At 40.9% G+C, this 13,493-nt stretch overlaps 1 long non-coding RNA gene and 2 other non-coding genes across 3 annotated transcripts; all 3 read left to right on the top strand.

Annotated features, from left to right (window-relative positions):
- Positions 1-9,967: 9,967 nt before the first annotated feature.
- Positions 9,968-11,899, top strand: LOC130679860 (uncharacterized). Its single transcript, XR_008992829.1, has 6 exons — positions 9,968-10,056; positions 10,590-10,638; positions 10,738-10,815; positions 10,896-10,960; positions 11,273-11,341; positions 11,560-11,899. It is a non-coding gene; the product is annotated as an uncharacterized LOC130679860 (long non-coding RNA).
- On the top strand, positions 11,070-11,140 carry LOC118919354 (small nucleolar RNA SNORD50). Its single transcript, XR_005027479.1, has one exon. It is a non-coding gene; the product is annotated as a small nucleolar RNA SNORD50 (small nucleolar RNA).
- LOC118919353 (small nucleolar RNA SNORD50) lies at positions 11,389-11,458 on the top strand. The gene has a single exon (XR_005027478.1). It is a non-coding gene; the product is annotated as a small nucleolar RNA SNORD50 (small nucleolar RNA).
- Positions 11,900-13,493: the final 1,594 nt, after the last annotated feature.

Raw genomic sequence — 13,493 nt, 5'->3', positions numbered from 1 at the left:
GATCCATGGGTAAGCTTCAAGAGGTCTAATGAATACAAGCAGGTTATAGTAATGGCCCTGACATACTGCACCTCTCAGTATTTGCATCTCTGGGTATCTACACCCTTGGGTATCCCCCTCCCATAATGACTCTAGGTTTGACCATATGACTTTATATGAACAATGGTACATCAGCATACATGAAACAAGCTAAGGTGTAATAGGTGACCTCCTGGAATACTGCCCTGATAGGCCTGCACCATGAAGAAGCCTGGAATTAAATATGTAGAAAGAGAGGCCCAGCTGTCTTGGTTGCTCCAGCTGAGCCCCACCCCCAGCAGATCTGTTAATGCCTCAGCATGAATAAGGCAAGTCAGAAAAACTGTGCAATCAACCCATAGAATCATGAAAAATAAATGGTTTGGTTTCAAAAAGTTTGGGGTGGTTTATTATGCAGCAATAGATAAGCGGAACACAACCTGATTTCTACTAAGGGATGATCAAACTCTATGGCCACAGGAATCAATCATGTTCAAATGATATTCCTTCAACCCAATTCTCCCTGCCCTCTTCCTCTCAGTGTGTTGAGTTCAATTCTCAGGTTCTCTTGTGGTCAAAAGATGGTTGCAGCACTCCCAGATTTCACATCCTCTATGCTCAATATGCAATCAGAAAGAGAAAGCTTTTTTTTCCCAACAGTGGGACAAAAGAGTCAAGTCTGACACTCACTGGCTTAGTAGGCTGTTTCCACCTGCAGAGAAACACTGTAGCTCTGTGGTAGGATTTGTTGAGTGGTTAAGCCCATCAAGGCCTACCCTAGAGCTGTGAGTGGAGAAACTGCATCCAAATAATATGTGCTGAGAGTAAATGAAGGATAGATTCAGAAAAAAAGACTTGGAAGGAGGATCCTTGTTGATGCCAGCTTGCCAAAAATAATAAATTTATAGTACAAATTCCAAATGCGAATCTCCATCCTTCACCTTTCTCCCAAATTCTAGGCTTGTTTATTCAATTTCATACTTGGCATTTTGCATTGGATGTCTCTGGACATCTCAAACTTTAAATGTCCCAAACTGAACCACCCATTGGCCTGGAGGTGGAGGTATATTTCCCATGCTCTTTATTACAGCTCCCAAATCTTATGCTCCTTCTCCACCTACAAAAGCCCCATACTCTTTGGAGTAAGCCAACAGATTTTAACACTAGCTTCTTCTCTGTGTTACTGTCATCTTTCAAATCCCTGGGTCACACTCCCTCATTCACTGATGAAACTAGCACCTGTTTGTTTTTATCCCCACAACTACTTATCAGTTATATGCTGTCAACAACCACAGTGATGAACCACCTAACACCTTAGACTCTCTGTTCCTCAACCTCCTTCCCTCCAATAATTATTTCATCCTTCCACCTCAATGACCTGCTCCCATGATAACACTACTGACTCTGTCTTTACCAACAACTATACTACGTCCAAAATCTCAAATTCCAGAACCCTATTCTCTAACCCTCTGATTTCCTATCATTTCTAGTCTTCCCATTGCAGCTCTTTCTTAATGAAATCTCCAGTACATATATACTGTCACTTTTGCTCCAAATCACCCCCTTGGCCAGTTTATATTTCCTCACTCATGTCATTTCCTGGCAAACACTTTGAACTCTCAAGTCTTTTCTTCTTTCATTATTGTGTTTGGCAAAGTTTTAAGCCTAATTAATCCCAATTAATCCCACCTACTCCACACCTGCACCGAAGTATTTCTGGAATTCTGGATATTTCTAGAAAAAAGCTTACAACTTTATTCACAGTAAGTCTATGGCCATAAATGTCATAGGCACTCCACTCTGTGAACAAATCCTACTTGACTTACCTGGTCTGCCTGCTTTTCTACTCTGCATACTGACATACCCTTTCTCTTTAAACCTCTTATACCCCTTAATTTTCCATTCTCAATTGATGACCTTGCCTCATAATTAATTATTTAAGAAAATAAAAACCATAAGGGAGGACCTGCATTACCTGTACCTATACTTCCTGCTGTCAAGCAAGTGACACCTGTTGCTTATCACCAGGAACAAGAGTCCCAGATGTCAACCCACTGCACTGTTTGCAGTGGCAGGGTCACCAAGAAAGACATGACTTACACAGGCACCAGATATAACAACACTTCACTCACACAGAGAAGAGGCAGAGCAAGATAAGCCTAAACAGTGAGCACTGGTCCCCAATGGTCAGCACATCATGCCCCACAGTTGATGCAAGGAGATAGTCTACACACACCCCTCCTGCACTGCAAGTGAAGGATCCCCTTTCTTCCCCACCAGGAACATATAGCAATGGGACTGGCCAAGACCAAATGATGTATATGCTTTAAACTCAACCAAGAAGTACCTATCAAATCTGGAATAGGGAATGATACTCCCAAACAAGTCCATACGGCCAGCACAAGCTGCGAGAGGTCCTTAAATCCATGTAAGGAAATGTTTCAGGTCTGAAGCAGACTGTTATGCCGCCATGCAAGGGTCAACAGGCTGTGCATCACTGCATTTCCCAATAGTCCAGCCTTCAACCTTTGCTTAGCTGCTGAAACAGCAAATAAAGCACATCAAATCTGGAAGGACCACCATCTGCCCCAGATTTGGGAGATGGAAGTGGGGCCAGAGGGGCCCTTGAACAATCTATACGGGTGTAGTTTGCTCACAGAGGTTTCCTGTCATTTTCAGACAGCACTTCATCAGAGTCACTAGGAGAATCATTCACAGGAGGATGATCAGGCCTCCCTTGAGGACAGTCCCTAATCAGGGATCCCAAGTGCCTAGATTAAGCTAACTAAAGAATTTTTTTAATGAGTATAGGGGAGCCTGAGGATATATAGTCAATAACCATCCCACCTGAATATGGATCTTCTCCAGTTCAGCTTTTACCTTCCCTGAATTAGTGATATATACACAAGAAGTGTTTGCAGTAACAAATGCCATCCTTCTCCACCAGCAGATAATTCAGTTGTCTATCACCACCTTAACTAGTGAGTTCAGTGAGTCTTGTTAGTTTTGAATGGGTTGGAGGTGTGGGTCATTTTGTAGCAGCCAGGGCAGCACAAAGGAAATATGAATCAGAGCTTCATCTCTAATTTACAAGGCCTTCTCTCTGCCCCATAGCTTCGGCAGAAGTCTTCTGTAGGGATCTCATCAATTTTTGGTTTTGTCTATCTAGTTTTAAAACCAGAGCCATATTGCTCTGTGAGTCAACCCTTTTCTTTCCTTTTATTCCCTTGGTCATCTCTTGGATTTCCCTTTTGGACCTCTGGGCATGGCTCCTTGTTTCCTATCCATTTTCCTATGGTTTCCTACCCATTCAGCCCAAGTTGTTGGAATCCATTGAAACATTTTACTCTTTTTATACCAAACAAGACTTTTTGGTGGAACTTTTCCATTGCTTCCTCAACAATGATTTCAGGGGACAATAGGGTTAATGGGGTCTCCTACTGGGGAGGCCCGTTGCATAAAGGCCTCCACTGCATTGTTCACATCCCCAGGAGCAGGGTCATATATCATCAGGCATCTAAGATTTTTACCTAAAATGTAGTTATGGCTTTATGAATGGTTTTCCAGGGGGTCTTAGTCTCAGGGAAGTCCCTATAAACAGGAGTATTATTCTCTTATCCTTTGCAACCAAGATCAAGACCAACATGATCTTATTTCTGTCTCTGTCCTGTTGGTTACACTGTTTGATGCGGGCAAAAAATGCACTGCAGTCAGTTGACTACCTTCCCTAGACTGCACCACTCAGCCTAATACATTTGTGTCTGCAAGGCAGCCCCATAAAACAGACACACCAACCAAGCTTTGTTAGACTCCCCTGGCCTCTGTCCATAACTGTCTCTACATTTTTGTATTTCTCAGAGAAGGACCTCATTTCATCACTTTTTCAGTAACATCATCAGTGGTTTTTTGTGTTGAGTGAAAACAGGCCTTACTTGGGGTTTTTAAGTGACCTGGATCAGGCAGAACTTCCTACACATGGGCCTTTGATTCCCCTTGGGTGTTATCTGCAACAGCGGGCACATGGGAGCTAGAGGATGAAGGTGGCCAGAGGCCAGGTTAATTTTCTGACCATTTTTAGGGCCCACCTCTTGCATTTTGGCCCTTATCTATATATCAGTTTGCCCTTTTGACAGAAAGATTGTCTACACCTCATTTATTCCAGTTCAGCCAGAGGGAGGCCAGTACCTCAGTAAGCCCATCATCCCTGCAGGAGCTGACAGCACCCAGGGAGGCTGGACTGATAAATACCCTGTGTCTCCACCAGGTACTCTACTGGTGGCCTTGCTCACTGGACCAAACTGTTGTACAAGTGACATTTGTTGCTTACCACCAACAGCAGCAGGACCAAGATGCTAACCCACTGCAGTTTGCAGGTATTAGTGTTCCAAGAAAGATAGGACTCATACAGGCACTAGGTAGAACAATACTGTACTCATACAGAGAAAAAACAGAGCAAGATTAGCTTTGATAGTGTCAGTGTACCATGGCTGGCACATCTTGCCATGCAGATGATATAGAGAGATGGTCTGCACATGCCCCTCTTGTGCTGCAGATGAAGGTCACTGTTCCCTTCCCACCAGGATAAGATTCAGCAGTGGGGTCAGCCAGGTGCTGGCTTTAAGCACAACCAAGAAGGTACATATCAAATCCTGAATAGGGAAAGATGCTCCCAAACACATCCAGCACAGAACTGAGGACTCCTTATCTCCATGTAAAAAAAATGTTCCAGGCCTAATGCACACTTCTAGGCAGTTATGCAAGGTCAACAGACTGTACATAACTGCTTTTCCCAACACCTGCCTATCTTTTCTTTTAACAGATGAAACAAAGTGTCTCTGTTCCAATCAATAACCGCCACTTGTTTTCTGGAAAGGATCTCCTCTTTTCTTCTCAAGCATTTTCCTCCTACAATTTTGCCTTTTTCCAGAATCATAAATCTTTCCCCTTCTACTAAATCACTCCCCAGAAAATACAGATATGCTCTAGTTACCTCCCATTTAAAAAGCAGTCCCTTGACCTTATGACCTCCTGCAGACACTGTCCCATTTCTGCCTTCTCACCTCACTTTCTTCTCAATCCTCTTTGGGCTTCTGTCACCACTATTCCACTGAGAGACTGTTTACAAGATCAACAGTGATCATGTTGCCAATCCCAAGAGTCATTTGTCATCTTACTTTTTAGAAGCATCCATTCCAAATGACCTAACTATCCCTGAAACTGTTCATTTCTAAGATATCACACTCTCCAATTTCCTCTAAAGGGATCTCCTTGCAGGCACTTCCTTCTCTATACTCAAATGTTAGTAGTGCTCCAAGGCTCTGTCCTGGGCTTTCTCTTTATTTACATTTATACTGTTCCCTGTTGATCTCCCTCCACCTCATGCTCCAAGCACCTTACTCATGCCAAGGGCACTCAAGCCCTGACCTCTCCTCTGAACTTCAGACTCAAACTGCTCCTTGACGTTTCCACATATATGAAGTTCCCCCTAATTTAGCTCTTTAACTTTACTATTTCATGAACTTAACACTTTACCATTTCATGGGTATTGACAAGATTTTCTTCTATTGTTTGTCCTGCCATCAAACCTACTTTTACTGACCAACTCAGTGTAGACACTAGAAAACAGAACATTATGCTAAGAGATAATATTCTTTAATTCTTATTTCTGAAAACTGATTTTTTTCTGCTTTGGAATAATTATGCTTATGTTTCTTAACATGATATTCATACTTCTCCCACAGTGTAACCAAAGTTGTAATAGTGAACTTTTTTCTCATGCACTCAATATCTAACAAGATCTTTGTGTGTATTAGAATGCTTTCAAAGGTCGTCTACTGCAGGATATCTGCCCACACTATGGTACTAATCCTAGGCCAGTGCTATTGGCCCTTTTCCCATTTTTCCCCATACCCAGCTGTGCACAGAACTTCAGTTATCCCCTACATTAGTTTGCCAAATGGTCCTTCTTTAGCCCTGACTTTTCTCTTATGGTTCAGTTCTACATTTCTGATGGTCCAGTGGAAAAATGCAACTGAATGCTCCATCCCAAATTTAACACAAACAAAACTGAATCTTCTTTTCCCTGCTCCCACATCAGTAACTCTTGACTTCCCTCTTACTGAGAATGGAGCTGCCATTCTCTTGGCTGCCCAGGCTTTACTCCACATTTCATCATCACGTTTCCTCTCTTCCCCCATGTTTATCATCACATAGTACTATTGCTTCCTTCAGCACAGCAATATCACACCCTGGCAACATGATCATGAATTTGGAGTTAGAAAGACTTGGGAAGGTTAGTTGACTGATCTCTATGCTTCATTTTCCTTCTCTCTCATATAAGGTTAAAAATACTTATAAGGATTGTTTTAACGATTACATAGTCCAATGCATACAACTTAACAGCACGTAAGTTCTCACCATATGTTATCTTCCCTGCCTTCCAATTTATGACCCAAATTATAGTGGTATCTCTCATAGTATCTAGTCTAAATGAACTAATTTTTAAACTCTGCTTTTAATCTTCCCCCCAAACACCATTTGGTTTACATTATGATCTTACCCAAAAGTCTTTAATGCCATCTACTTTTTAAAGGAGAGGTATCTAAAGTTGAATGGATACTTCTTACTACACTATAAACTCTTTTGGCAAGGCCAAGGACTTTTTTGTATTCAGATTAACTTTCCCTGAAGCACACTGCATGCACAGGTGAACACTTCTTCAAAAAGATTATTAAAATGATGGGCTTATCTTGAGTTTTGTTACAGAATATGAGACTTAATTTTCAGTATACTAAATTCAAATATACTGAATATACTAAATTTCAGTATACTAAGATTTCAGTTCTGACCCTTACATGTTCTTTCTTATATCACTTAAAATATGGTAGCAATTTAGCTTTTAGTTGTGGGAGCAATGAGTGACGGCTTCATTCCTAGTATGTTTGTCTGGGCCTTGAAGAGATAAACATCTTGAATGAGGTGTGTACTTGTTTCACAGTCATTGTGCAAGTTCACTGGAGGGCTGTTGTCAATAATTAGGCTTCAATTTATTTCATTTGGCATTGCATTTGTTAGAGTTATTAGTTTATGAGTTAAAAGTAATATGAAAGGGTTTTTTAAAAAAACTAGAATATGTTTCAGGTAGGCAGTACTGCACTTACCCTAAAACAGCAGTTCTCAAAGTTCTATATGTATATGAATCACCCTCGGTCTGTCCTATTCGATACAGTAGCCACTAGCCATGTGGCAATGAAGCACTTGAAATATGGACAAACTGAGATGTACTCTCGGTGTAAAATACACACTGGATTTCAAGGACTGAGTACCAAAAAAAGGAATGTAAAGTATCTGAATAATTTATATTGATCATGTGTTGAAATAAAAATACTTTGGCATATTGGGTTGAATAAAATGTATTTGAATTTCTTCTGTTTCTTTTTTACTTTTTTCAAAATGTGGCTACTAACATATGTAAAATCCCATATGCAACTCACATTTGTGATTCATGTTACACCAATCCTTGAACAATGTGTGAGTTAGGGGCAATGACCCCATGTGCAGTCAAAAATCCACATTAACTTCTGACTGCCCAAAAACTAATAATAGCCTACTGTTGACTGGAAGCCTTACTAATGACATAAACAGTTAATACATATTTTGTATATGTACTCATACTGTATTCTTACAAAAAAGTAAGCTAGAAAAAGTATTTTTTTGAATTGTCACAAATTTCCAAAAATTTTCCAATTTTTGAAAAAAATCCACATCTAAGTGGACCTATACAGTTCAAACCCGTGTTCTTCAAGAGTCAACTGTATACAGTCCTATTTGGGCAGCACTGCCCCAGATACTTGTTTAAAATGTTTCCTGGACCTTTTGGAGATTCTGTTTTAGTAGTTCCAGATTAGGGCCCAGAAATCTGATATTCTTAGGTAAGTAATTCAAATGATAAGTCACGGTAGGGAATCATTGTTTGATACTGCTTTTGACCAGACGACTTTGATGGTCTTCAGCATAGCAAACAGTCATTCTAACATTAAAAGTTGAGTAATAGTTCTCTATTTCAATTGTGTAATAATTGCCATTCTTTAATAGTCATACCTATGTTTTTCAAAAAATAGGTTTTGAATTAGCAAAACACACTTCAAAATATAATCACAACCCAACCATTTTATGGGAGTGGAAGGAAGATGGGAACAATTAAGCAGTATGTATCACAAGTTTAAGTGTGCATATCCTTTGACTCTGAGAGATTGATCTTGCAGATCTTCTCACAAGTTAACTATATCTATAATTCACTTTGGGACTATTTGAAATAGTGTAAAAGGAAACTGGTTAAGTAAATTATGATATATCCAACTGAATACTATGCAGGCTATAAACAAGAATAAGGTCACCTCTATATGTATTTGATATGTATGAGGTGGAAAAGCAAGTTGCAGAAGAGCATATAGATCCAACGAGTATGTGAAAAAATGTATATATTGGTAGATGGTTAATAGTGGTTAACAGGTGGAAGATGATTCCCAGTGATATGGAAAGGTACTTTTTGCTTTTTATATCCTTTCGTACCGTTTTAGCTTTTTAACTATGAACAGAATGCAAATTTACATTGTACATTACAAAACGATGTTAAAAAAATCTAATGCCCAGCTAAGTAAATATTTTATCACTTGGTTCCCATTACAGAAATTAGCTTTTCACTATCATCTTTTAACCTAGAGTTCAGTCTTTATTTGAATTTTCTAAAAGGCCATCAGATACATTCATTCATTCATTCATTCACTCAACCAAGAGTTATTGACGTCCTATTTTACGCTGGGCCCTGTTCAAAGGAAGAAAAATAAAAAGCAGTGCACAAAACTACGAGTCTCTTAGCATGGGGAGGACAGTAAACAAACACCTACCTGAATAACGTTAGTAATAAGTGCTATAGATACCTGAATTTTCAAAAGCTGAAATATTCAAATGTCACGTGTACTTGTGTGTGCTATACTTGTATTTACTCACATACTACCGTTGCTACTGAAATTTTACAAGTGTTCGGATGAAGAATTTCGCGATCTTTCTCAAATTAATCTTTCCCCTGCATTCATTATAATGAACTTAGTGCAAAGAAATTAAAAACAAATTTTTCAGATGTGTGAATTTAGGCACATTACTTAGTTGCTTAGGCCTGTTTTCTCCTCTGCCAAATGGTTCTATTTACCTCTCAGGTTTGCTCTCTTAGGGAGAATTCTATGCGCCGATCAAATGGTGTAACAGCAGCGCCTGGCAGAAGGAAGCATGAGAGTCGGGTGGGTCCACTCAGGGCCCGGGCGCCCGCTCAGGGGCGCAGCTGAGCAGTGTGCTCTGCGGCGGGCCGGCTCTCCGGAGAAGCGGTATTCTCGCTGCGCACCACTCCCGCTGTGCTCCGAAGTTAAAATGCAGCGCTTTCACGTACTTCTTTCACCCGAGCACTTCTGTCCACCAATTTGTCTTTCCGGGCGTGCTTCGGCCATAGCTTCCGTTCCGTCTGCTGCGGCCACTGGGCGTCAACTCCCGCCCGGCACCAGCCAACCTGCCAGCCCGATTGCTCCAGTGGGTCAGAGCTGAGAACGCCGTTCGCTGCAAAACTTAAGTCAACTGCCCGCCCGAGCGCCCGATCTGTCAAGGGCAGATTCGGCTCGGGGCAGGCGATAGCCTCGCCTCCAACTGCGGCTGTTTGTTTGAATTCTGGCGCCACTCCCGCGCCACGTAGAGCCAGACACGGAAGAGCTGAATCGCCGGGCGCCAGCGGGCGCGCACCGGGGGCTGGACGGGCGGGCGGCGCGCATGCCCCGCCCCGGAACGAGGCCCTGAAAGAAAAGAGCCGCCGCGCGCGCTCCCGCGCTCTTTCCCGGCCACCCCCAAGCGGCCACGCCCCCGTTCCCGCCGCTTCCAATAGGAGCGAGAGGGAGGGCGGCCGCGCTCTGACTCGAGAGAGGCTATATAGGGAACTGGCAGCAGCGACGCTCGGTCTTTCACGTCCGGTTTTGGGAGGCGCAGTTGTTGGTACAGGTAAGTGGGCGTCACTGGCGAATGTTCTAGCAGCCGGGGCCGCTGCGGCTGAATTTGGGCCAAAGTACTGTGAGAAGAGTGTAGATATTTGAGCCTAGAGTGTTGTGTGCTGAAAACTTCCACATGGGAAACACGCAGCCGGCCCGCCGCTTGCTTACGAGTAGTGGTGGTGGCGGCCTTCGAGCGCAGGCGTGGAGAGGTCGGCGCGCGGCCTAGTTGCTGACCCCGACAGCCGCCTGGCTGAGCCTGAGAGGCAGCGGGAAAACATCTTTCCAGGATTTGGCGCGGGAAGTTAGTTTTAGGTTAAGAGTAAGAGGCCTTTATTAGTTAAGCAAGCATCTTACTCTTGGTCAACAAATCAAATGGTTATTTAAAAATGGGCAGGCCCTGGCCCTGCGTGAGACTGAGTTGCATTGTGCCCAGGGGGCGCTGTGTGCAAGTCGGATTAATGAAGGGGAGGTTTTAAGTATTGAAAACATTGAGTTGACTTCTGTGGGAATACTTAGTTTTAAATATATATATATCCTCCGTAGGAACATGGCTCTGAATGGTGTAATGGAACTGACACTTGGAGATACTAGGGTAAGTGAGAGCTCAGTTTTTAAGCTGAAGAAGTAAACCTGTTGATTTGCTAGAATAGAAAATGGTGCATCATTTGAAATTTGATTTTTCTCTTACTAGATGGAAAGGAAAACTACAAAACATATGGGAGAATATTTGCTGGAAAATTACTTGGTTAAAACGTGACAATCTTATCGGGTATGTGTTGGGTTAGTACTTCTATTCAGCATGTTTAGTCTGTATGCAGACTAAGTGAAAATATTTTTGTCCCTGAACAGCATCTGGGGGTTTTTGAATACTTCTGAAGCTGTCTATATCACTTGACTTACAACCTCATTTTGAAGTAAGTTGTGTCGCTTACAAGATTATTGTATTTTTAATATAGTACTTGCTTTATAAGGTTTCTTTGGCTTATGATAAATGTGCCTATAAACATTAATGGATTGTGGTCTAATCAATGATGAAACCTATCACAAACCTGATTACCTGAAGAAAAAGCATGTACGGATTCGGCTTCTGAGATAAGACCAGTGTGCAGAAATAATGAATTTTTGTTGCCTGGATTTTGTAACTGAGGGTTGTGTTTCGTTATAAATCTTGCAGAGGGCAAACTTCTACATCACAGGTGTATTTTTTTTTTCCCTTCTGTCAACAGTGAGGGGTCGCTGTCTGCCCATTGAAAGGGCCAGTTTGCTGTGAGGTTCCTAAGATGTAAACCATTTCTGTGAGTATAGATATTTTACTTAAGAATTAGTAGTGTGTCCTTGGTTTTATCTGTGATGATCCTATCCCGAACCTGAATTTCTGTTGAGAAAACTTACACGGATCTGGCTTCTGAGATAGACCATTCTAAGGACCGTGGTATTTCTGGAAATTCTTTTAAATAAGTTCTCCTGATGTTGATATATCATTTTGTAAATGTCAAATCTTTTCCTTTTCTAGGGCTGTTGCCATGAGATACACTTGTAATGAAAAACTGGTGATCAGGAAAAGCTCTTCATTTTACCGACATGGAAAGAAAACATACAAATCAAAACAAATTATATTGGTTTTAATTTTTGTGAATAGATAATGAGTCAAAATCAAATCGATTAATTTGTCCATAAGATTCAAGCTATTTCTATCTAATGTCACAGTGCTCTAGAGTCACAACTTGTTAACCAGTGGGTTACTTCCCAGGTCTATTTCTACTTTACAGAAATATATTTATGAAACAATGTTTTTAATGGGAAAATCTTTACTTTCAGTTAATCATACGTGTAATTAAATTATCCTGAATGAATTTGATTTTTTGTCACTTGGTTGAATTTAAAATGCATTATTGTAATTAAAACTGATTGAAAGTTTATGCTGATTGAGTATTGTGGGGAAAATCCTTAGGTTTTATAGAATATGATTCAGATTGGCATTTGAACACAAAAAGAAGTGTAACACTTTGGCTTCATGCAGGATACTAAGTATTACTGGGTTACTTGAGGTGAGAGCAAAGTAGAGGGACAGGACTTATACACGGAGAGAGAAAAATAGACATCAAAACGGTTAGTGTGATTACTAACTAAATTATGGACTCTGCACGGGCTTGAAAAATGGAGATTAATACTGAAAATGAAGAGGACAGCATAACAATTATGGGGCATCGAGAGAAGGTCACTGATAATCAGGGTTAACTAGCTGAATATTACACACTGGAATTAGTATAAACAGTAATAGCATCTGATCTAATCAAAGCAGTTGGGCCCTATGCATGATCATTTTCCCTAAATAGCTGCATGAATAAATTGTTCCCAAGCCCATTCTTAAATGTCACAGTCAAAGCAGTATTTTTGTCAGCTTGTCATAGTGAACTATCATTTTTTCTCTTAAGATTTTTGTTGTCCTCCATTAATGAAAATTCAGTTATGGACCCATGCAGTTCAGGAGAGGCTCTTCAGACAGATGTAGTTTAGTGGCCTGTGGCATGCAGTAATTTTGCCCAATTTCTAAGGCAACATACACATGTCTTGGGAACTATTTCTTGGAGCCATATTAAAAAAGTACTGATTATACCACATAGACATAAAGCACTTAGTATTTTGGATGTCTGCTTTTATTTAAGAATTATAGGTGCAAGGAATCTAACTGACTGTGCATGGTCACATATAAATGAGAATTACAGGAAAATGAGCCTCAGCAAGAACTTTGTTGAAAATTAACAGATCCTATATTAATGCTAAGCCTAAAGTAATTTAGGCTGTGACAGTCAGAGGGGGGCTTAGTGCAGAGGCTATTAGGAATAATGGGTTATATGTAATTGGCATATTGTCTTACCAAGAGAAAGCTGTGGATCCTTAGAATAATTTAGAGATGAAAAGCACTTTAAGTATTCAATGTTATGGTATATATAAAATGCAGTGATAGTCTTGGCCTTTAAAACTAATTCCTCTTGATATAAAATCAAACCACTTTCAGATTGAAGTAGCATCCTGTTAGTAGCCTTTGTCTTACCTGCATTTGTCCATTCAGAAAATGTCCCTGAGTTTAGATACAAGTGAACATTGATGTTATATGCACCCTTGATCCCTGATCCCACTGATACCCTCCTCTGCTTGTGCTTTAGGAATGTATCTTAAGTGTCTACCTTAACTACCTGGCACTTGGTTGTACAGTAAATGTTAAGAGAAATGATTAATAAGAGTGTCGGGGGTCACTTTCATGGAGAAGTGTCTCCCCTTTTGTCAAAGCTGGCAAACATCACTTCAAAACAAGGCAACATTGCGAAATGGACAATTTGCTTTAGAGCCCTCTGGCCTCCTTTTCCTGCAGTTGCTTCTGTTTTGTTTCCTTCCCAATCGTGTAACATGTCACATTTCTTTAGTTGATAAAATCCAAGTTAGATT

This window comes from Manis pentadactyla, chromosome 12 (assembly GCF_030020395.1).
Source record: "Manis pentadactyla isolate mManPen7 chromosome 12, mManPen7.hap1, whole genome shotgun sequence".
NCBI lineage: Eukaryota > Metazoa > Chordata > Mammalia > Pholidota > Manidae > Manis > Manis pentadactyla.
The sequence above is the reverse complement of the archived record's forward strand: the minus strand, read 5'-3'. Positions and strand labels throughout refer to the sequence as shown.